This window comes from Abramis brama (genome assembly GCF_963993115.1).
Source record: "Abramis brama genome assembly, chromosome: 1".
Taxonomy (NCBI): Eukaryota; Metazoa; Chordata; class Actinopteri; order Cypriniformes; family Leuciscidae; genus Abramis; species Abramis brama.
In genome coordinates, this window is record NC_139963.1 from 31,547,303 (window position 1) to 31,573,560 (window position 26,258).

At 40.5% G+C, this 26,258-nt stretch overlaps 1 long non-coding RNA gene and 1 gene segment (V, D, J or C); both read right to left on the reverse strand.

Moving 5' to 3' along the window:
- LOC311092653 (Ig mu chain C region membrane-bound form-like) overlaps positions 1–26,258 on the reverse strand; it is a 302,681-nt gene that overhangs the window by 35,423 nt on the left and 241,000 nt on the right.
- LOC311066559 lies at positions 19,411–24,559 on the reverse strand. Of its 3 annotated transcripts, XR_014603105.1 has the most exons (6): positions 24,293–24,559; positions 24,085–24,141; positions 23,714–23,805; positions 22,922–23,018; positions 21,906–22,053; positions 19,411–19,511 (listed from the first exon to the last, which is right to left on the reverse strand). It is a non-coding gene; the product is annotated as an uncharacterized lncRNA (long non-coding RNA). The 3 variants fall into 3 exon arrangements; XR_014603104.1 differs by lacking the exon at positions 24,085–24,141; XR_014603106.1 differs by having other exon boundaries at positions 24,085–24,559.

The window sequence follows — 26,258 nt, forward strand, 5'->3', positions numbered from 1 at the left end:
CTCTTCACTGTATGTACATATATAATAAAATAAAATGACACAACCCTGTCTCTTTTTGCTAAATGTTAGTTTTAATGATCAATATTATAATGTTTTTTATTTATCATATTTTTTTAAAATGAAAACAAAAAGAGTCAGGGTTGTGCTTTATATTTCGTGTTATAAATATGCAGTGAAGATAATCAATTGCGTTGCCTGAACCACATTTGTGTGGCCATTATGTTTAAGATTTTTTTAAATGAAAATGAAAAGAGGCAGAGTGGTGGTTTATAACATATTTTGTTTTATTTGTAGCCTAGATATACATAAAGAGATAACCGGAGTAGCCAGAGCGAGCTGAGTGACGCTATCAAGTACGCCGGCGCCGCTGTTCCATTTCAGAATTATCGGACTTGTGTCCTCCCGTCCTCGGGAGTTCGTTCTCCTGAGTCGAACTTGTCAAGTCCGAACTAAGGACTCAAGTCCGAACTTTGCGTAGGCCTACTTGGTATTGAGAAACGGCTTAAGTCTGGCAAAGAGCTCATTCAAGCCCATTTCCATGGCCCAGAAATCGCGGCACCAATCAGAAACGTTACACGATGACGATCGCTCTGATTGGTTTGAGCGACGTCCGTTGGTGAAGCGCATCAACTTTTAAATGCATTATTATATTCAAATTGCAAATGAGGACATGGCAGATGAACGTGCAACTACATTTCTCTCTGAAACGGTAGGAAATTAAATTAGATTTAATAGAGGATTTTAACTGTGACAAGATGATTGACAGGGCAGTTTACATGACAGGATGCACGCGACAGATCCGTCCGATAAAGATGACGAAGTAGTATGTCCCAAAGCTTGCCTACTTTTTTTGCTACACATTCAAAAGTAAATACCTTTTCTTCACAAAAAAGAGTACTTTTATGGCGTAGTGTAACTTAGGACGCAGCATATGGCTTTACACGATGACGATCGCTCTGATTGGTTTTGAGCGACGTCCGTTGGTGACGCCCCTTTGGAAATGATTTGTCTATGGAGCTTTGCCAGACTCATATCTCAGTTACTACTGAGAATGGTCTGGTTTTAACCAGGCTAGAACGAAGGTCTTACGGGGTTGGAACAACATGAGGGTGAGCAATTACTGACAGAATTTTCATTTTTGGGTGAACTAACCATTTAAGGCACGACGACGCACCTTTCTGGAGGGGGCGTAGCCTACTGTAACATATATTTTCTGTTTTGATTCTGTTTTCCTGTTTGCCCTGTTATTTGACCTAGTTTCATGGACTGTGCCAGTTTGTTCCCTTGATTATTATTCCATTCACCTGTTGTTCAATTAATTCATTTAGCCTGCATGTGTAGGCTATACTCTCTGTTTTGTTCAGTTCTTTGTTGAGTCTCGTCTTGGTTATGATGGAGGATGAATTCCCCCCGTGATTCTTATATCAGGCATGAAAACAGGTCAGGGGTAAAAAAGGTGAGAAGGATGCGGCATATATAATTCATAATTAGTTTTGTACTAATTTCTATACTTGAAAGAGTATATTTCTATACTTCACATTAAAGATGTGATTGGGCTAGCCCAGTGTAAATCAAGAAAAGAACCAATGGGCCGCTGATCTACGTGTTTCTTCGGGTGTCAGAGAAAAAAAACTACTACTACTATTTATCACGCATTAAAAATGCCCCAAACCAGTCGTCTGTATGATAATCTGAAACAAGGACTGGTGAGCCGTTGTCCTGCTTCACTTCACAGATGCTGAGTGAAAGGAGAATTATAGAATGAAAGGATACTCATTTATATGACACTTTATTCATCAGGAGAACAGCTCGTTCAGCGCGTCATACATCGTCCTTTCAGTTTCGGTTTTCAATCGATCAAGTTTTTTCACGTTCTCTCTATAAACCACCCCTTTCAATCCAATCGAAATTATTTGTAATAGAGCTGACACTTTAAGTTTTTAACGGGTTATGTACTTGTTATTAATGTTTTTATGAAATATCTCTAGTGAATGCATTATCATATCACCGTATTATTTACCGCCTCACGAGCCGCGCAATGAATAACACTGCACTAACTGTTGTTCCTGCTCGCTCAGCGCTCACGGCGCCCGCTCGCGATATCATCTCGCCCACTTCTATGTCAAAATTAAAAATAATGACATTGGCAACATCGCTGTCTGTATCTGACAGGACAGTTAACATTGTAAACTAACTTACCTCAGGCTTGCTTTCCGACGTGCGGTACTTTGTTCGGCAGTGTGTCCAGTTGTCAGACTCGCGGTGTAAAAGACTTTGAAAACATTTCTGCCCTAACGTTACTCTGACTCGTATTGGCTGTCATGTTTCGGCATTAGGAATGATGTTTGTTTTTTAAAGCTGCGAAGTTTATGGTAACTTTATAGGGGATAAATGCTGGCCCTGGCCTCGGCCTCGACCCCGACCCCATTTACTCAACTCAGTTTAATATCTACAACGTACCTGAAAAAGGGGAGAAATAATCACAAGAGTGATATGGGTGTTTCCTCACTTAAAACTTTAGTGTTATGAGGAAAAGACCGCGATTTCCCCGGAGAAAAGGATTGGAAGACAAAAGCAATCAATCACGGGCGCATATATTAAGATCACTTTGGCGATCACAGATTAACACTTTTACCCGTAAATTAGGCACTACAAAATGAAGTAATCAATATAACATTTACATATTCCTCTTATGATTGTTACCCTTTGTACACATGTCAGATTTTAACTTTTTAACACAATTATATGAATTGTATGAAATTATATGAAATCCTTATTACTAGTACTGAACGCATGAGCTTTTTAACCTTAAATATTTTAAGATACTCACATCCTATTAATTTAATAAAACCTTTTAACCCATAACAGTACAGTAAGTATTTTCTTTAACCTGTCACATTCTCCCCGACAAAATAAATGTCGTCCCGACATTACCAACATTCATCTTAAACAGTCTCTTATGCGCTAGACCTAGAAAATCATCTTCTGTGAGCCAGTACTTGAGCAGAGGTCAAAGGTCACAGCTCAAATAAAGTCAACGCATTATCCACAGTCCATATCTGTTGACCAACAGTTCAAATAAAGTCAACTCGTTATCCACAGTCATTATCTGTTGACCAGCTGTTCAAACAGTCCATAAGCAGTCCTTTCTCATTGAGGACTCATTTCTCTATTGATTAACAGTCCATCAGGCTCAATGATCTGTATGCATAGTCTGCAAATTGTCTCTTGCAACAGTCTGTAAAATCAGTCAAACCTGTCATCTCTATAGCGTTATACTTGCTGAAGTCCATACATGCAGGGTGGCTGAAGGTAGTATTGGTGTGGTGATGGCAACCACGGAACCAGTCCTGGTGCAGGATAGACAGAGAACAACTGCGGTTGTGGCTGGATACTGTACAAGGAAGGGCTACCAAGCTGATCATAGGTGATACGTCTTGGAGGGTGTCTTTCTCTTTGTGGCCGCTGGTAGGCTGGGTCCTCAGGTTCAGCAACAGTAGTTAATGAAGGAAAGGCCCTTGGTGGACGATCATCAGGCAGATTTTCATCAGGCAAGTTCATTTCTTCAGCAGGTAAGTTCATCTCTTCAGCAGGTAAGTTCATCTCTTCAGCAGGTAAGTCTTTAACGGTTGTTGTCCCCTCCAACTGCTTCTCAACAAGGAGCTGTGCTGGTAGCATATCAGGAGCTGGCACTACAACTGTCTCTTTCAGTGGTGGAGGCCTGTGTTCCGACTCTCTCGCTGATTCAATATATGTGGGGACTTGTAGCGGCTCATGATGAAGGTCATATTCATCCCCGCTGTCTTCATCAGAGTCAAGAGATTGTGATGCAGGCTGATGTCTCCTTTTTTTCTTACTTTTGTCCTCGTTAGTCATTTCTGGTTGTGTCTCAAAAGGTAAGTGGTCACAGGACATGAGCAGATTTCTGTGCAGAACTCTGGAGCGTCCCCTACCCTTTTCTGGTCTCACTTCATAAATCGGCAGGTCTGAACCCATTTGTCTCACTACTGTGTGAATTGTATCTTCCCAATAGTTACGGAGCTTACCGGGTCCTCCTCTTGGTGTAAGGTTTTTAATCAGAACTCGCTCGCCAGGCTGTAGCACTGCACTCCTAACTTTGGTGTCATAGTACTTCTTACTTCTTTCAGCATTTTTCTGAGCATTTTCATTTGCAATGGCGTATGCTTCCTCCATCCCTTGTTTCCATTTCTCCACGTAGTCTCGCTGGTTACTGGGACCTGCCTCTGTGCACAATCCAAAGAGCATATCAACTGGAAGCCTGGGTGATCTCCCAAACAGAAGATAAAAGGGTGAATAGCCAGTCACTTCGCAACGGGTGCAGTTATATGCATAAACTAGTTTGTGCAGAGACTCTTTCCAATTTGATTTTTGTGTCTCAGTTAGTGTCTTTAACAATTGCAACAAGGTTCTGTTCATACGTTCCACTTGACCGTTACCCATCGGGTGATAGGGTGTTGTTCTGGACCCCGCCATGCCACTGAGTTTCTTTAACTGATGGAACAACTGATTTTCGAGTTCTCCCCCTTGGTCATGGTGGATGCGGACGGGAAACCCAAACTTCAGGGCAAAGTCATTGAAGATGAGATTTGCAGCAGTTTTTCCTGACTTTGACGTGGTGGCATAGGCTTGCGTGAAACGTGTAAAATGATCAACAATAACGAGGATGTACTCGTATCCGCCTTTGCATCTGTCAAGATGGAGGAAGTCTATGCATACCAGTTCAAATGGCTGTGTTGTCACAATGTTTGTCAGAGGAGCTCTTATTTCATGGCTTGGCTTTTTCTGTTTGACACAGCTACAAGTTTTAGTCACATAGTGCTCAATGTCAGATTGCATATATGGCCAGAAGAAGCGGTCACGGACTAGTGATACAGTGCGGTCAGTACCTTGGTGTCCCATGTTATTGTGTAACTCTTTCACCACTTTACCTTTGTACTGCTCTGGTAGAACTAACTGCTTGCGGGCTGTAGTGATTCTGTACAGAATGCCATCACTGTCTATTGTCAATTTGTCCCATTCTCGGAATAAGCATTTTATCTTTGGGCTGAATTCTTTTTGCTCCTTAACAGGTGGTTTGGAACCAGATAGTTTGAAATTGAGCACAGGACGGATGACCGGATCAGATTTTTGTGCTTCTCTTATCTCATCTTTTGGAATCGAGCTGATGGATGCAGCAGTTGTCTCACCTTCAACTGATACTGACATAGATGCAGCTGAGAGTGACCAAGTTGCGACATACTCTTCCTGTACCTCAACTGCTTGTATCGTGGCAGTAATAGTGTCTGGTGGAAGCTCTTCAGAACATTCTCTCATCAGTGACTCTACATCCAGTGGCATCCTTGACAAAGCATCTGCATCACTGTTCTCTCTGCCCGGCCTGTACTTGATTGTAAAGTGGAAATCAGCTAATTCTGCAACCCACCTGGAAGTGGTTGCGTTCAGTTTTGCAGTAGACAGTATGTAGCTGAGCGGATTGTTATCGCTGTACACAGTAAATGTCGGAGCATAGTATAAATAATCACGGAACTTATCAGTGATTGCCCATTTTAGAGCTAGAAATTCTAGCTTGCCAGAGTGATAGTGATAGTTCTTCTCAGCTGCTGTTAATGTTCGAGAGCCATAAGCAATGACCCTAAGCTTCTCATCTTGCTTTTGATAGAGAACTGCTCCCAAGCCTTGGTGTGACGCATCAGTGTGTACAACAAATGGCTGAGTGAAATTAGGGAAACCTAAGACTGGTGGGTGAAGCAAACATTCAATCAGCTGTTCAAGTGACTGTTGGTGCTGGTCACTCCACATGATTGGCTGGTTTGAGGGCACAACATGACTTATTTTCTTTGTTTTAGTTTTCCGTGGGTGGTCAGGTACTTTCTCTGCTTTCAGGAGGTCATACAGACAGCTGGCCTTCCTAGAAAAATCTTTGATGTACTGTCTGTAGTAAGTGAGTAACCCAAGCATTTTCCTGAGCTGGCCCACCGTCTCTGGTCTGATTTCTTTCAATGCTCTTACTGCTTCAAAATCGGCTGGGTCAACTTTGCTGCCCTCTGCAGACACTATTCTTCCCAAATAACGGACCTGGGGTTTACAGAGGTCACACTTACTTGGCTTGAGTTTGATGCCATACTCTCTGAGGCGCTGCAAAACTTTACGCACATCATTCACATGGCTGTCGAAAGTTTTACTGAAAACTAGTGTGTCGTCAAGATAAGGAATGCAGATGTTATCCCGGAGCCCTTCCAGACATTCCTCCATACAACGCTGAAAAGCTGCAGGAGCGTTCATGAGACCGAATGGCATGCGTATCCACTCATAGAGTCCCCACGGGGTCACAAATGCTGTCAGTGGTCTGCTTTCTTCAGAGATAAACCCCTGGTGATATGCTTTTCCCTGATCTAAGAGGGAGAACCAGGAATTACCACCTAAGCTGTCCAGGATGTCTTGGACCCGAGGGATTGGCTGGCGGTCGGGATGCGTCTTTCGGTTCAGCTCTCTGTAATCTATACACAACCGGAGGGTCCCGTCCTTCTTCCGAACGCACACAACAGGTGAAGAGTATGAAGAGTTTGATTTTCTAACCCAGCCCTGAGCTATTAGGTCATGAAGGTAACCTTTCATCTCCTGATACAGTGGCCTGGGCACTGACATGTATGTGCGATTGACTGGTTCTGAGTCCTTTAGAGATATAGTCATTTCCAACCGTTCAATGCAGCCAATGTCATTGTCTGATCTGGAGAAGGAGTGACACTCTTCTCTAAGCATTTGCCTAACTATCTCTCTCTGCCCTTCGGTTAGGTGACTTAACTCTACTGGTGGATCCCACTGTTCACTAAAATTACATGGGGTTCGAACGCTGGTATGATTCACTGTAGCTGAGGTGACAGCTTTTTCAACGACTTGGGCAGGTAACACAGTCATAATGGTTTGTACTGTACCAATTATTGTGCGTCCTAACAGGGCAATGTCGTGGCCAGTGGGGTTAGAGACATCAAGCATAATGACTGGACAAACACCTTTCCTGACTCTGACTAATGTATCAAAGAACTCAAGTCCATCTGGCCACTGAGGGTTCAGGTCTGGCTGAAAAAGCATTGTCGTGTCCTCTTTGAAAGGCGGGGAAACTACACGGCACTCAATCTGAATACTACTGTGTTTTGGTACAGCAGCCTTCTTTTCCTTTATTTTCACCCCGTATTCATCTGTCTGTTCTGCGCTAACAGCCTGTATAAAAGCGCTCACCTTGTTTCTTTTGAGGCTTGGAAAAGCTTTTCTCACTGTACTGTACCGTTTAGTCTTTTCGGTCATTGCCAGGATGTGCTCGATAACATTGAAACCTATGATGGGATGAGATAGGTGACAGCCTTTCATTACCAGCACTGGGATGATCAGTTCTTTTGTTTGGTCAGTTTCAGAGGCTAGCCGAAAAGTTGTCTCAATCCATCCCAGGTACGGCATTTCAGTCCCATTTGCTGCTGTCAGTCTTAGATCATCAGGTGAGTCCAGGATTTCTGAAACATCCCTCAGCCTTGCGTTTGGGAGGAATTCCTCTTTCCATCGTTCATCAATGACTGAAACCTGGGAGCCTGTGTCCCATAGAGCTTGGAGGTGTTGGTGATTCAGGTGACACTCAACAAGACACTGTCTCCCGACTAACGAGGTGACCTTATGGGGGTGGCAAACCTGTGCTAGAGATGGCAAAGAGTGGGCATTTTTCTCTGTGCAGAAAAGCTTTTCACTAGTAGAGTCAATTTTCAGGTGAGTGCATTTTTCCTTATGTTTGGTCCAATGCTGGTTTTGACATGTTTTGGAACAATACAGTGTCTCTTTACATGATGAACATTGTTTCAGGTTCTCAATTAAATCTTCTCTGGCACAATTTGCACATTTCTGGGACTTTTCGATAGCTATGATTAACACTCGTCCCTCAGCGGTAACCCTTTCCCGTTTAAAGGGGCCTCTCTTGATGGTCTGACTCCCCGGATTTTACATCCAGCTTGAAAATGTTCTCCACTCCCACATCGGAAGCAGTGTGTGCAGCGTTCATCGGTTCTGGCCTGCTGGCAGATAAAACACCTCCTTGTAGCTTGAGCAGAGCGGTTTGTATACCAGTTGGGTGCATATTGATGCTGTGCAGGGTCAGGTGGTGCTTGGGGCTGACTATAGTTGCTGTAATACTGCTGCTGGGGAAGAGGTGGCTGGGGTTCCCTATCTGGCCAACTAACTGGAGGTGGGGCATAAGCATAAGGCTGTGACTGAAACATAGGCTGCTGTAATGTCTCCTTAATCTGAGCTATCTCTGCACTGAGACCTTTTAGAGAAGCTACACCCGTCTTAAGTTCAGCTAACTCTGTTAATAGTTCTGCGGGTATCTTCGCTTTGACTTCCTTCACAGAACACTTTGCAGATGGCGTATCTTCTGACTGGACTACACTGACAGTTGTAGCAGGCTGTGTGGCATTAAACCGCTTTTTGTTTCGTCTTTCTAGTTCATTAGCACAAGCAATGTTAAGCTTCTCTAGCAAAACCTCATCTGATGTTTCACTATCTAGCAGGAGAGGCTGCATGTCTATCCTGATACTGTCACTCTGGAGACCCGTAAGGACTGTGTGTAAACACATACGCTGGACCAGTGCCGGGTCATACTTAAGTCCTGATTCTGACTCCTGGGACGCAAACATCGAAGACGCGCATCAGGAAGCTTTGAGGGGTCTCCTTGCAATGCTGTGATTCTGAAGTTAGCTGTTTGTAAAGCTCTGTTGCGCTCTTCTCTTGAAAGTGGGAACGCAGGATGCATCTAAGTGTGGGAAGAGTTAGCTGGGGTTTACCTTCCAAGTAGCTGCGGAGCTGTGAGCCTGGAGAAATAGCCCTGATTACTGCATCTACAATCTCTACCTCAGGATAACCTCTGTTAAGTCCATTCTCAATCTGATGGGCAAGGCTGGAAAAAATCAGTTTCTCTTTCTGGCCCGGTTCACCTATCTGCCCAGAAATTTTAAACTCTTTGCGCCAGTATTGACTGGGCTGTGGCTGAGCGCTGGGTGAGGGCTGCATGCTCACCTGAGGATGGACAGGGGTTTGGGGCTGGCGCAGAGAATCACTGATCATTGCATTGACTGCAGTAACCTGCTCAGTTTTCACTCCTTGTTGTGAGGTTACAGCTCTCGGTTCCTCTGTTCTGCGATGTGTTCCTGTTGTTTCCATATCATGTTCAGTTTGCTCTGTTTTGTTATCCATGCCACTGATCATCTCCGCCATTTTGTCTTGAAGTAGTAACAATTCTGACATGCCGTCATCTTCTAACTCTGCCAATTCCTCTCTTTCGATGAACATCATGATAAGAGTCATCAATGATATGCGGGATTTGTCTTGGACATTTCTTCTCTGTTCACCTGATATGCCAAGAAAATCACATATCTCTAGTAACTCGTCTTTAGTCAGGGTGTGCAATTTCCCTACTAACTCTCCCTGTAGCTCTTCCAAGGTGGTTGTCATGTTGACAGGACAGGAGAAACTTTTACCGTGCAGGACTTGAACCAGATGGTCTTTACTGTCTCTGATGATCTCTTAATGGCCTCAGTTGACACGTACTTAACCACCAGGATCCAGGTCCCTTCGAACAGCAACACTTTCCTCCCTTCCCGGGTTGTTATGGGGGGGATTTAGCTGGCTCGGAATTTAGCGACCAGTGTGTGGCCACTGGACATCTGAACAGCAATCCCAGCGGTGCCTCCAAAATGTTACACCCCTGAAAAAGGGGAGAAATAATCACAAGAGTGATATGGGTGTTTCCTCACTTAAAACTTTAGTGTTATATTTGCAACAATAATACATTTTACAAATCAACAGATGTACAGCAAATAGTAGGGTATATGCTTATTCAAGTCACAACAGCATACTCTATAATTCACTGGAACATACTCATTTTGTCAATATAACTTTAGCTGTCAATCAAGCACAAAGTAGCTTTAGCTCAATAAACAATAACTACATTTATCACACATATCAATAAAGTGCTTGAAAGACATTATACAAATAACACAGCAAAATGGATTATGAACTGCGTATCTGTTAATTCACAATTGACATAAAATGGCGGCTGCTCTCGTTACGAAGCTATTTTTCTCTGTAACCGAGCGGGGGCTCCGCTCACACGCGCACCTTTTAAACTCTGCAAACTTAACCCTCACTTACTCAAAATGTTACTAAAACACACCTTCAACACTCTTAACATGTAAACTCATTATTACATTTACTCAACTCAGTTTAATATCTACAACGTACCTGAAAAAGGGGAGAAATAATCACAAGAGTGATATGGGTGTTTCCTCACTTAAAACTTTAGTGTTATGAGGAAAAGACCGCGATTTCCCCGGAGAAAAGGATTGGAAGACAAAAGCAATCAATCACGGGCGCATAGATTAAGATCACTTTGGCGATCACAGATTAACACTTTTACCCGTAAATTAGGCACTACAAAATGAAGTAATCAATATAACATTTACATATTCCTCTTATGATTGTTACCCTTTGTACACATGTCAGATTTTAACTTTTTAACACAATTATATGAATTGTATGAAATTATATGAAATCCTTATTACTAGTACTGAACGCATGAGCTTTTTAACCTTAAATATTTTAAGATACTCACATCCTATTAATTTAATAAAACCTTTTAACCCATAACAGTACAGTAAGTATTTTCTTTAACCTGTCACACTTATATGTATTCTTAGGATTATTGGATTAAAGACTTTTGATTGAACTATTCGTCTTCGTGCATTTACTTACACAGCGACTCGTGACAGTGCACAATAAAGTTCAAGTACAAGTCCACATTTGCTTGCAGAGTATATGGTTTAAACAAAGTAATAATTACATGCTTGATGCAAAAATATACAAAATCAAAAAGGCTACTGTTAAACATCAAATGTCAGTGTGCATCTAGAGAAGAAAAGCATAAGGCTATTCTAACAGTTCAGTCAGGAGCTCAGAGAGGTTTCATTTTGACAGTATCACCAGGAAACACCTGCATATTTGTGGGAAGAATCTATCCGGTCTGTTAAAAATATGTTGCATAAACAGTCACAGTTAGCCATTTCAGTTTCAATTTTAATTGTGATATTTAGTTCAGCAAATATAAAGATTGGATTTTAAATACCAATAGCTCTAAGATTATCAACAGAACAATCTCATTTACTCCAGCTAAACTGTGTGTCTGTCTCATATTTTGTTTCTTTTTTGAATGGGCTTTTTTGAGTTTTACTTCCTCCCAAAAGTTGATATATATATATATATATATATATATATATATATATATATATATATATACACAGTGAGGAAAATAAGTATTTGAACACCCTGCTCTTTTGCAAGTTCTCCCACTTAGAAATCATGGAGGGGTCTGAAATTGTCATCGTAGGTGCATGTCCACTGTGAGAGACATAATCTAAAAAAAAAATCCAGAAATCACAATGTATGATTTTTTAACTATTTATTTGTATGATACAGCTGCAAATAAGTATTTGAACACCTGAGAAAATCAATGTTAATATTTGGTACAGTAGCCTTTGTTTGCAATTACAGAGGTCAAACGTGTCCTGTAGTTTTTCACCAGGTTTGCACACACTGCAGGAGGGATTTTGGCCCACTCCTCCACACAGATCTTCTCTAGATCAGTCAGGTTTCTGGGCTGTCGCTGAGAAACACGGAGTTTGAGCTCCCTCCAAAGATTCTCTATTGGGTTTAGGTCTGGAGACTGGCTAGGCCACGCCAGAACCTTGATATGCTTCTTACAGAGCCACTCCTTGGTTATCCTGGCTGTGTGCTTCGGGTCATTGTCATGTTGGAAGACCCAGCCTCGACCCATCTTCAATGCTCTAACTGAGGGAAGGAGGTTGTTCCCCAAAATCTCGCAATACATCCTCTCCTTAATACAGTGCAGTCGCCCTGTCCCATGTGCAGAAAAACACCCCCAAAGCATGATGCTACCACCCCCATGCTTCACAGTAGGGATGGTGTTCTTGGGATGGTACTCATCATTCTTCTTCCTCCAAACACGTTTAGTGGAATTATGACCAAAAAGTTCTATTTTGGTCTCATCTGACCACATGACTTTCTCCCATGACTCCTCTGGATCATCCAAATGGTCATTGGCAAACTTAAGACGGGCCTTGACATGTGCTGGTTTAAGCAGGGGAACCTTCCGTGCCATGCATGATTTCAAACCATGACGTCTTAGTGTATTACCAACAGTAACCTTGGAAACGGTGGTCCCAGCTCTTTTCAGGTCATTGACCAGCTCCTCCCGTGTAGTTCTGGGCTGATTTCTCACCTTTCTTAGGATCATTGAGACCCCACGAGGTGAGATCTTGCATGGAGCCCCAGTCCGAGGAAGATTGACAGTCATGTTTAGCTTCTTCCATTTTCTAATGATTGCTCCAACAGTGGACCTTTTTTCACCAAGCTGCTTGGCAATTTCCCCGTAGCCCTTTCCAGCCTTGTGGAGGTGTACCATTTTGTCTCTAGTGTCTTTGGACAGCTCTTTGGTCTTGGCCATGTTAGTAGTTGGATTCTTACTGATTGTATGGGGTGGACAGGTGTCTTTATGCAGCTAACGACCTCAAACAGGTGCATCTAATTTAGGATAATAAATGGAGTGGAGGTGGACATTTTAAAGGCAGACTAACAGGTCTTTGAGGGTCAGAATTCTAGCTGATAGACAGGTGTTCAAATACTTATTTGTAGCTGTATCATACAAATAAATAGTTAAAAAATCATATATTGTGATTTCTGGATTTTTTTTTTAGATTATGTCTCTCACAGTGGACATGCACCTACGATGACAATTTCAGACCCCTCCATGATTTCCAAGTGGGAGAACTTGCAAAATAGCAGGGTGTTCAAATACTTATTTTCCTCACTGTATATATATATATATATATATATATATATATATATATATATATCAGGGGCGTAGAATTTAGTAGGGACGCTAGGGACGTGTCCCTACCAATATCCAGTGACACTGATATGTCCCTATCAATAATTTCGATCAAAACTTAAAATATATTTATATATATATAACCACTGCCCAGCCAACATGTCCATGTGGGCCCCATGTGGGCTTTTGATGGGCTGTAACTTGGGCCCTGCATGGGCCACCCAAATGGGGCCGATAAATTTGTCCATCGGCTCCACATGGGCCCCATGTGTGTTAGCCCATATGGGTTAATGATGGGTACACAGTGGGCTCCAAGTTGGGCCCATGTAGGAGTTCATTTTATGGGCCCACTTGGGTCCCAAATTATATAATATTACTGGGCCGAAAGTGGGTCCCATATATCACCCTTATGGGGCCCTTATGGGTGATCTCACTGGACCACAGTGGGCCCCATTTATTAAGTAAACCTGATTCCCGTGGTTCAAGTAAATATGCTATACTACAAAATTAACTTTCAAATCACTCCAACTTTGTTAACCAGTACCTGCCCAAACCAAAAATGCATTTATTTGTGTTACTTTAATATTTGAATATCTAAATTGGCATTTAATATTTGAATATCTGTTGCTATTATACCTTGTGAGGTTCAATTGACGGGCAAGGTCATTTGTCATCAAAAATGCCATAATTCTACGGACACACTCATCAAGGCTCCTCCCTCCAATGTCCCCAAGGACTGAGACCTGAAGTTGAGATGAAAAGAAATATAGAAGAAACAAAATTACAAATGTAGTGGTAACAGTTGTCTGCTTTAATTAATCATTAGCTAATGATTTGCAAATGTATCATTATGTTATGACATTACTTGTTGAGGCACATGACTATTAATAGTCAATGATCACTATTAAACATGATTATCTGTGCATTGCACATGATTATCTGTGCATTAGTTAAGCATGAATTAATGCATATTATTGCACCCGTATTGTAAAGTGTTACCGATGGCCTCTAAAAAGGCAGACTCTTTGATCAGTGCCCTGACTACTAAACTACATACTGCTTGAGACACACCCATAGTTTTGGGGTGAACATTACATTTAAGTGTGCATAATCATTCAGTATCTGTATTCCTAATGTAAAGCAACACATCTGAATAATCATGATTGTATAACATAATTAATCTTACTTTCTTTTACGCTTGGCTCTTTCTGGTTCTGGATCCGTCTGAAGATCTGAAGTCACTTCAGCTTTACGCAGCTTTGTTCTGGCTGTGTAGTCAGCTAAGGAAATGTGAAAAAGATTAACTGAACATTTAAGCTTTTCCATTCATGTAAACATTTTCCACACACATTTTAAGTTACTATAACATGGGTATTACAAACTCTTTGCTTCTATTTAATAAAAAATGAATAATCTAAAATTATAACATTACCACTTACCAGCTTTTCCCAAAACTCGCACTTGGAATTTCGTCCAATCTTCTTGTGGTTCTTTTCCCTCTCTAACACATCGATCGATCAACATTGACAGTGGAGGAAGGTGGCCAGTGACACTCCTCAGTCATTCTCCATTTTCTCAAAAAAAAAAAAAAAAAAAAAAAAGGAATCTGAAATTTAACAGCAGTAGAAGATTAAAAAGCAGAATTTAAAATAATTAACAAATGATTAAAAACAACATGAGTCCTGTGATTAGTCAAAAAATGGACATCAGCGTAATGTTTCTTCATGCATGACCATTGTTAATAATGTACAAAAATGAAAAGATTAAAATAAATTACTTATCATCTCTTTTTACCTGATTAACCTAAAGGCACAACTATGACATTATTTTAGGATCATTTTTAAACGATCAATACCGACATAGGCCTACTGATTAATTGAGATAACATAGTTAAGATAACTTAACGTTACATCAATCCATTCTGTATGTGGAGACATCGCTTTAGGAACTGCTTGACCGGATCACTTAATCAGCGAGTCAACTGATTGACTTCAAATGAGTCATTCTGACAGTTTTGTGATTTTATTCAACAGGTTCACTAAAAAGAACCGATTCAAAAAACGAATCGTTCATGAATGGGCACAAATTATTAATGTTTCTTGAACTACGACGAACAATTTTGATCTGCCTCTCAAATAAAACTTTACTTAAACTGAGTGTACGGGTAGTATGCATTATTTTATGGGACTTTAAGCCGGGTTTAGCCTACACCGGCTGCTGCGAAGCACAGGCCTATAGAGCTCGGGATCGTTGCGTCACGCCGCAATGCATTGTGGGAATCACGGTACGGAAGTAGATGTACTGTATAGTAGCGTATAGTAGGCAGTAGGTAACGTTGATCATTTGGTCATTAATTTAGGTTATTTTTTGGAAAATGGTTCAGTATTGCTGTATTGTGAACTGCTGTAATCGGTCTCATGATCGACAGGGCAAACGCCTCATAAATCATATTAGTTTTCCCTATATGGCTTGGGTCGCCGCTGGTCGTCAACCGGACGAAAACAGTGGATTATTGCACGTATAATAAATAACTCCTGAAGTGTAACAAACCCACATAGACAAGCTTCGTAGCTCACAGAATCTGACAAGTGTGTGTGTGTGTGTGTCACCACTGATGCTTGGTTCACGGTGCGAACGATTGTTTTCTCCGCGTTTACTTTGTAGATCTGCAGATCTTGCACTCATCCATTTGTGAACTGCAAGTGAGCCTCCAGTGACAGGTTCTACTTTTCTAAAAGTGTCTACTTTTAAACAAACAATTCAAAACGAAAGAAAACAGACAGCTTTCTGCTTATGTAAGTTAATCCGTATGCAATTTGCATTTCTCTCTGGCGCGTTCACTTAACTTACAGCGAAGATCGCCAATCAGCATCGTCAACCTCATCTTTGCAGCCGACTGTGACAAAAAAAACCCATTTGTTTATTAAACAATTAAAATGTGTGTGTGAATGTTGTTGCCGAGGGCACAGGAAATTGTAAATCCGGCTCTGGATCGGAGGTGTAAGCGCTCACTCCACAGACCAGGTAGGAAAATATCAGGGAAACTGAGGCTTGGTATTAGCCTACTCCAGACTTTATTCATAGGGATCGATTCGCCTATAATCTAATTTGTTTTTTAAGTAGCGTTGTTTGGCTTCATTATTAAGTTTGTAAGTATACGGTATAGACAACTTTTTTTGTCACGGCCCATAACTTTTTCTCTTTCTTTCTCGGTGCCGGTGGAGACCGGTCGGCTACGCTATTACTTTATTCCGAACGCTTCTGCGTTGCCTCTAAAATGGCCGCCGTTACCCACAATGCATCATTCCATAACGTCTACGCCCGAGCTCTATAGCAGTAAGTGCAATGACGCATTCTTGCACGATATACTGCCTCGGTCATTATTAAGAGCCAGAACGATTATGAAATATACGGTAAGCGTGTAAAAGGGTGAAAAGTCGGCGCGAACACTTTATTATATAAAATTTGCTGGTTAACCAACTACATTTTAGTTAGCTTATGTAGTTGTTTGAGCTCGGCTGGCTAACCTTCGTTAATGTTCGTTAAATGTTAGCTCTGTTGATTCCGAAATAGCTAGTTTTATAAAATCTTAAGTAAAACTAAGTTAATACAAAATAAAACGTATACATATCTTACCTTGGTAGTGTTAAACAGGAGATATTTGACGGTGATGGTGTAGAAACTTGTCAGGAGAGAAGGAGACCGTTGGGTTTTTTTTTTTAGTTTGAATGAAGGCGGGAGGAGGCAATCATTGTAGCTTGTGGGGGAGGGGACAGTATGATGCAAGTGCTTTACTCTTTTAGAAAATATAGTTTTAAGCACATTTTTTGCACATATACATTACAAAATAAGTGTTTTATAAGCCCATGAAATTTACACACAAAAAAATATATTATTTGACAAACATGATGTGCATTTTGTATTATATCAAATTAAAAAAAACTTAAGTCAAATATTTTAAAATGTTTTTCATTTTGAATACACAATTATGGCAGGTACTTTTTAAACAAATACAAACCAAATTTAGTAATAAAAATTTAGTCTAATATAGCCCAATTGGGGCCCAAACAAGACCCGCAAATAAACAATAACGGGCAGCCTAGCTGGAGCCCACAACCTAAACCAAACTGGGGCCCATAATAACCCCATCAAAGTGCCCACTCTGAGCCCATGCCCACATGACACCCATATAACCCAGAGAAAACCCATATGGGGCCCACATGGACATGTTGGCTGGGTGTTGTCCGGTTAATTGTGTCTTGTGGTTTGTATGTATTAGGCTTATTTTATTTAATCAGGAAACATCTTATTTAGATTAAAATCTCTTACAAGAGCGTTCTGAGAAAAATGCGCAATTCATGGTACACAAACGGTTCATCTGAGTCCCGCCTGCTAACACACATCGCTAAACTGATTGGCTTTGTTTTTTCTATCTAACTTGTGAGAGGCTCTGGTGTGAAGCGGCAATGCTCATCCGAAGGAAACCTAGATGCGGTAAGCTAGGGAGAAATCAACAGTTCTGTGCACAAACATGCGGGACAAATCAATTTTTACTGCTGTATTACAATCGCGGGATAAGTGGCGAACAGTCGTTAGTTTGACAATCGTTAGAGAGAGAGAGAGAGAGAGAGAGAGAGAGAGAGATTGTGTGTATAAGTGTGTGTAACACTACATTATAGGGACAAAATGTCACCACAAAGATGGCAATATCCGAAATACTTGTCCATGGGGGGATTTATTTATTTATTTTTGGAAAACAGCTGAAAATGTAAAAATGCAGAAAGTTTTCTGTGATAGGCAGTTAGTGTAGGGGGGATATAATATACCGTTTGTACAGTATAAAATCATTGTAAATAACCCTTAGTTATTTGGTTATTTAGTTTTGGGTATTAATATATTATTCTGATATTATCTATTTCTTAATATTGGTTTAATATTCGTAATATTGTGTTTATTATATTTTGGAAGTTTACTTTGCACTCTTAGTTATTTAACCTATAGAGACCTTTATTTTGAAAGGCGGCTTGCCGGAAGGGTGAACAGATCGCTTGCGCACAGAGAGCGCGCATACAGATGGCTGGTAGACGGAGATACGGAACCATGCGGTCACGGATTCACGGATCTGAATTATAGTTTTTAAGGTCACCTTTAAGTAAATTTAGGCATCTAGTCGCTGTTTTATTTTATTTTTATTTTTTGTGTTTAGCACCTGGTTGGAAAGGAGTACAAGGTATACATCATTTATATTTATGCATTTGTATAATGTTACATCCCAGATAGCACACGTACGTCGGGCCGACGTTGGCCCGATGCACAAAGTTCCATCGGCACGATGTCGCTCAGAGATCGTTTGCTCATCGGCAATATGTCGCCTCGACGTCGGCCTTTGATCGCAAATGATCTCCGGCCGATGTTTGAACGATGCAAAGCTGTAAATCTTTTGGCAGCTCTGCATGGGTTTTATAGGACCTTTATTTATATAGGTCGGACCTTTCGGGCTACTCCTTACATTAGACACCATGCGCTGCTTTCATTGACGCACGCACTTAACACACGCATGCACGCACACGCACACACACACATACAGAGCGGAGATCGCGCTGCAACACTCACTCAGCAGCACATAAACTGTAGTCAACATTGCCCCGAGACTTAAATTGATAAAATAGCTTTGATACTGAACACATGCAACTTTCATCCCTTAATGGCCATATTCAAGAAAAAAAGTGGAGTAGTTTTACACTTCCATCTTACCTCGCACTCTTTCAACGTTAAACTGCTGGAATACATGCTCTGCTTCTGTGAACAGTAAACACCGCCTTCTATGATTTGATTGGCTATCTATTTGGATGGTCGCTGTAAGGTAGACCAGCCTAAACTGTAACTTTTAAACCTTTTTGCCATCCTAAAAACAGAGCAGAGCAAGAATTTCCAATATTGAATTTCCAGTTTGGCCATTTCTAACTATTGACATACTATTGTTATTATTGACGTATAATTATACACTGCAAAAAATGTTTTTCTTACTTAGTATTTTTGTGTTGTTTCTAAAGCTAAATTATCTGCCAGTGGGGTAAGAAAAATAATCTTGTTTTCCAATAGAATAAAGATTATTTTTCATACCCCACTGGCAAATAATTTAGATTGTTTTAAGCAAAAATTACTTAAATTACTTTCTGTTTATCTGAAAACAAAATAGAATTTCTTATGTCATTTTACTTCTCTAGTAAATGCTTCTTGATTTAAGAATTTTTAGATATTTGGACTGGAAACAACACAAAAATACTAAGTAAGAAAAGCATTTTTTTGCAGTGTAGGACTTGTCCCCCTCAATGTCTATGAACATATATACAGCCCTGGAGTTACTTGACTATCCAATATGAAAAAAGTAGGCTCTACTGACATTGAAAAATATCAATAACTGTCTCTAGTATAATGAACAGACACAATTCAAGTTAAGACATTTTAATGACACCAGAAAGAACTCGAGGAGAAAAGGGATCAAAAGGGTTCCTCAGCAACAATGTAGAGAAGGATTCTTCCTGGCAACCTGTAACAGAGTGAAAAATATTGAGAAAAAGCAGTTAGGACTAAAGCTAAGAATTGTCATTACACTGGATAATATAATTAAAAATCTAACAATCAAAGGTACATCAGCTGGCAAACCATTTAATAGTTTAATAGGTTTAATAGTTTATTTAAAGGGAATGATTGTGGTGGGTAGTTTGCTCAAACTATGGCAGCGATACAGCGAATAGTTGTTCTAAAAGACGGCGCCGTCCGCGGAGAGCTTTCAAAGGCCAGTGAAAGCATACTTTCAGTTAAGTTGTAAGTAGATGCTAACTGTTTCTCATGGGTTCGTATGGTATTTTAAACATTTACAGGGGTAAGCCTGTGATTTTATTGCCATCCGAATCCATAATGTCAGTGTTTTTTCTCACCCAACCCGCGTACATTTCTTAATTTCTTTTATAAAGAACACCTCTTTCTCACATAACGCAGTGAAGCAGCCCCTGCACGAGTGAATAATTGATTCTCGAGCCATCGATATCAGCAGATTCAGCAGCATCGCCACGGGCAGCACTGGGTAACGTCACACGTAAGAAGGAATATCTTTAGCAGCTTTCTAAGGTATGGTTCGGGGAACACGCCTATAAATGTTATACCTTTAGTTAAGTTATACCTTAAAGGGATAGTTCACTTTGAAATTAAATTTTGGTATGTTTTAGCTTACCTGAAGGGCATCCAAGATGTAGGTGTCTTTTTTTCCGCAGTAGTTTTAATTTTGATATTTTTAGGTCAAACCGTTCTTGTCTGTCAGTCATTTCATGCAGGTTTATGGATCCTTTCTCAAAGAGCATGCACAAAGTCCAAATTAAAACAATTCCCCATCGTCCAAATGAAACAATTCCCCATCGTAAGTACACTTTGATGGCCTAAGACACGAAACGAGCGGTATCTATACACTAGATGTCGCCTTCGCTATTGCAGTTCATTGGAACGAAACCGTAGCCAAGGCGACATCAGTGTATATATCTATACCCGCCCGCGCCGTCAGATCAGTTGGACGCGGCTTTGTTCAAGAGGTAACAACAATATAAATACTGTTCGTTTTCTCACACAAACCGCTCGTTTCGTGTCTTAGGCCATCAAAGTGTACTTACGATGGGGAATTGTTTCATTTGGACGATGGGAAATTGTTTTAATTTGGACTTTGTGCATGCTCTTTGAGAAAGGATCCATAAACCTGCATGAAATGACTGACAGACAAGAACGGTTGGACCTAAAAATATCAAAATTAAAACTACTGCGGAAAAAAAGACACCTACATCTTGGATGCCCTTCAGGTAAGCTAAAACATACCAAAATTTAATTTCAAAGTGAACTATCCCTTTAAGAGTCTTCGTAGCACGCTAAGAGACAACGTTATCGGGAAACCCAGCCCAGGTGTTTATGAATGAGACACTGAATAAATTGGTTTTAAAAGTGTTTAAATTAATGATTCAATTGAGTATATTTTTTTTTAATAGACTGGAACATGTTATTCTGATGTATGTTATCGTGATCTCCATTTTAAACAAAACAAAAAACGATTTTAAACCAAATAGATTCTCAGTTTATCCTGAATTAGGGGCCGTTCACATATCGCGTCTAAAAATGTGTGGAAAGTGCTCTCTCCTTTCTACAAGCACTTGCGCTCCCGTGGCGTCTGTCGTTGCTATGCAACCATGAACTGCGCTCTCCATGATGACGAGGAAGTATCAGCAAAGGATTAATTGATTTCTAGCCCTTGCATTAGCTTACTACTACTACTAAATATACTACTAGATATATTTATGGAGATGGGAAATAAAAACTCGCCCTGTACAGCTATAATCAGCTGTTCAGCCGAGTTTTCCATGTTGTTACGGAAAGGCCAAAGCTGATCGGTTAGTTTTTGTCACATGACCTGCGGTGCGCTTGTGGCATTCTGAAAAGTTGAGATGTTTTCATCTCGCTGTGGAAAAACGAGCACGCTGCATCGCATGCGCGTCACTTCTATTATGGTATTACCGGTGTTGTCACACTTTGACTACCTGGTGGGGAAATATCCGAACGTATGACTTACAGAAGGTACAATTAACTAAGAACGTTTCGGGAAACACGTATTAACGATAAGGTACAGCTTAAGGTATAACTTAGGAACGACGTAGCGTTATGAGGGTTTCGGGAAATCCAGCCATTATCATAATTAATAACGTGTTTCCTGAAACGTTCTTAGTGTTGCGCTTTTATTGAGCAGGTCATGCAATAACATAAATTAGTTATTTACACCAATAATGTGATGCGGATGCTGGGCAATCTGGTGAGTTTTGGAGGTGGAGCATTGAAGAGAGGGGTGTGTTTGTTTGGGTTCATTCCAAATATCAACTATGTCCAACAGCATTTTTGAAATATCGCTTACCCCATCTTAATATCTGGCAGTTTTGTGTCCATCTATAGTTGCCATCAGTTGAAATCTTCGTGAGTGTTTGCATCATCTGAAATCTTCACAAGTGAGGCTGGATCCACACTGGATCTCGCTGTAATCTCTAGTGAACTTGCTGAGCATCCTGAGATAGAAACAGGGAAGCAACAGGAGAAAGATTAGCATAGCTGCAGTTCATATTATTTCAGGCAAAAGATGATCATGTGCACTTTTTACTATTTCATCACATATTAACTGTAAAACAAGATTATGAGATGTGTTAATTGAATGCTTGGCTAAAGAGTTGTGTCTTTAGTCTAGATTTAAATTGGGAGAGTGTGTCTGAGCCCCGAACATTATCAGGAAGGTTATTTATGAAAGTAAAAAAGTAGCAAAACTCGAGAGCATAAAGATGTGAATTTGAGAACTTGTCCCCTGTAAAATACAAGTCCAAAGTTGAATTTAGAGATTTGCACTCGCAGAACGTGACTTAACGCATAGACAGTGATATTAAAATAAATAAATGATAATTCTGTAAAACCATAATAATTAAAAATAGACTACTATGTACAGTTAAGCGTTTTCCTCACATAGAAAACTGGTAGAAAACCACTTTATGAGGTTTTTTAACATTAATATGAGTTCCCCTAGCCTGCCTATGGTCCCCCAGTGGTTAGAAATTGTGATAGGTGTAAACCAAGCCCTGGGTATCCTGCTACGCCTTTGAGAAAATGAAAGCCGGTAATAATCATAAATGTTTCTTGAGCGTCAAATAATCATATTAGAATGATTTCTGAAGGATCATATGAAGCTGTGATGCTGAAAATTCAGTTTTGATCACAGGAATTAATTACATTTTACAATATATTCACATAGAAAACAGTTATTTAAAATTTGTTATATTATTTCACAATATTATTGTTTTGAATGCTGTCTTGGTGAACATAAGAGACTTTTTTCAAAACATAATTTTTTTACCAACACAATTAGTGTATGTTTGAACTTTTACTTACTAATCATATGGTTCATAGCGCCTTAGAGATGATGATCCGAGATGATGATCCGCCCAACTCTGCTACGGTGGAGGCCAGGGCATCAACATTGAAGGATCTAGAAACACAACAAACCATTTGTCACAGAGCCAACAATATTATAATATAATGCCAGGTTTATTACAAGTAAGAAGCTATAGCTAAGCTATATTATTATATATTATATTATATTATATTATATTATATTAAGCTATATTATATATAAGCTACAGCAGAAGTGAAATGCTTTTCTGAGATGAGTTTCTGAATCTATTTGACCTGCATCTGGGCATGGAGTACCTATGGCCTGAGGGAAGTAGCTTGAACTGGCAGGACAAAGGATGACTAGGGTCAGCTGCCCTCTTTGCCACTCTGTTGGAGTAAATGTGTGAGAGAGGGGGAAAGATTGCCTGCAATCTTGCTACACGTCCTAACAATACTCTCTAATCGATTTTTTGTTTTTTTGTAGACAAGGAACCAAACCAGCAGATAAAACAGAAGGTTAAAACAGACTCAATAAAACAAGAATAAAACATTCTCATCAAAGTGGGGTCAATGTTAAAATTCCTGTCTACGGTAAAAATGCATTCGCTGCTGGGCTTTGGCACAAACAGCATCAGTGTGTGATTCAAAACATAGCTTACTATCAATTATTGTGCCAAGGTACTTGTATTCTTGTATCTCAATAGGTTGGCCATCAATGATAGTGAGGGGAAAAGGGGGGGCTCTGTTTCCTAAAATCAATAATTAATTCTTTAGTTTTGGATTTCCTACCTGTATTTCCTACTTCTCCGGCAGCAGCTTTCTTCAGAAATGTTGAAGTCGTGGAGCTTTAATTCCCTCTGTTATGGGTTATTTTGTTGCTGCTGAAATCACAGAACATTTTTTTTATCAATATTTGTTTACCATTGAGCTAGTTTCAACCAATTTCCTCACTCCATGTAAGTGACGTCACCGATTAGGCCTATACGTTTATGTTTACGTTTGTGTAAAATAAATTAGCTCACTTCCAGGTAAAACCTTTACAAAAACCTCTCATATACATAATAGGCGATTAAAAGCCCAAACTTTCATAAACAAAAGCTCAACCGAGTTAACATTAACTTAGCTTAACTTAGCTTAACTTAACGTAGCTGCTAACTTACCTCTTCTGAAAACGGTTGAGATGCTAACGGACTTTTTCCGAAGACACAAAACCATGTCTATAAAAGTAATTATTCAACATAAGCGTATCAATTACAAGTAAGAGAAGTGTCAAGAACAGTTGTGTGTATTATCCGTGTGATATTAGAGATTAATATCACCTGAAAGCAGTGAAAACAACAGCGAGAGAGAGGGAGATTTCCTGCTTACCAGTCGCAGTGGTCCCGCGGCGTTTCCATGGCAACTCTGCGCCGCGGCCGCTCCAGTGTTTGAAAGGGACTTGAAAGTTCACGCGCACAACGCGACATCGGCCTCCCGTATAGTGGGCCGACCAAAAGCCGACGTAACGGAGCTGGGAAATAGAGCACTGACTGACAAGAGATCTGTCTACACCAGGCCGACGCCTTTGCGATGTTATAGGGAGGAAGGCCGACGCTCGATGTTGGGCCAACGTCGGCCCGACGTACGTGTGCTATCTGGGATAGCATATCGTCTCTTTAAGATTGTTTTTATATGTGTTTGTTTGATTTATGAGTAATTTAAGTTGTTTATGGTAAATGTTAGTACTAATTTCGTAATTTTGTTGCTATATCGACTACTGTTTTGTTTCATTTATATGTATGTGAATTATTTACAAATTCCAATAATGTTAATTCATCTGTTTTAGCTCTTACGGTGTTGTGAAGGTGTTCTGATGGCATTGTGAAGGCATTACGGACAATAAACCGACAACATCAGTGAGAATTTCTTTTATTCAACCGGGCTGCTACAGTAAGAGCTTTTCCTATTGATTCCATTTGCTGATGTAAATGATGACAGACCAAGGTTCCAAATCGTGCACTCCTGTGAAAGAAATGGAAGCTTTAAAAATCCTACCTTCAAAGCAGAGATTCTGAAGATGATCATTCTGATGGTGTAAAAACAGATGAAGTACGTCGCTCTGGTCGTGCACGAATTCCAACAGAAAAGATGCTTGCGTATCAAAGAGAGGAGTCACAAAAGGCAGAGAGAAGGCTCATGCACGCATATGAGCAATGGAAAGCTGAGGCTCGAAAGGCAAGAGGGCAGCTGAAAACGGACATTCCTGAGAGTCAGCTAGCAACACTTATAGACACATTGGAAAATGAAAGAGACAATGTAATGAACGCATACATGAGAGTTCGAAGCAGACATGGGGACTTGTGACTTGGTGACTTGGACTCGAGTCAACTCGAGTCGCTATTTTTATGACTTGTGACTTGACTTGACAAAAAATAAAATACTTGAGACTTGACTCGGACTTGGAAGTTAAAGACTCGGGACTTGACTTGACTTGAGACACGATGACTTGAATGACTTGAGTGTTAATCACATCATGTTTTCAGTTTGAATATAAAATATATAAATTATTAAAAAAAATAAAGTTGATTACCCAGCTGGAGCGCAGGCTGAGAATAGCGTTGTCATGACTGGATCACAACACTATCATCAGTCATGCCCTCTCGTACCTTACGCACACCACGCCCACTTAGATCAGATATCACATCAACATGTCAGCCGGAGGGGTACCGAGGGTCATCGCTTTCGGCCTCAAGAATTATTCACAAGATGGCAAAAGACGAACAGCGCTTTGCAAGACATGCAACATTAACATCGCGGACAGCCAGACGACAACCTCCAATTTCGTCCGTCATCTGAAGAGCCATTCTGCCCTGTAAGTGCTTGTCAATTTGTTAATGTTATCTGGTTAGTTGGTAGTTAGCTAATGTAATAATAGCTAAAGTAGCCATTAAAGGTTGTATCAGCGGTTTCAGGCCCAAAAAAGGCCCAAACATAAATGATCACATTCATCTAATCTTTCCTAACGATCCGCTAGCTGCCGCCCCATAAGCAGGCCGTCAAAAAAACGCGTCACTGTAGGCAGCCTATGCTCCGATATCTGTACACAAAAACTGTGTGTGTGTGTGTGTGTGTGTGTGTGTGTGAGGGAGAGAGAGAGAATGAGTGAGTGCGTATGAGTGTGAGTGTGTGTGTGTGTGTGTGTGAGAGAGATAGAGTGAGTGAGTGTGTGTGTGTGTGTGTGTGTGTGTGAGAGTGAGTGTGTGTGTGTGAGAGTGAGTGAGTGTGTGAGAGAGAGAGTGAGTGTGAGAGAGTGAGAGAGAGAGAGAGAGAGAGAGGGTGAGTGTGTGTGAGAGAG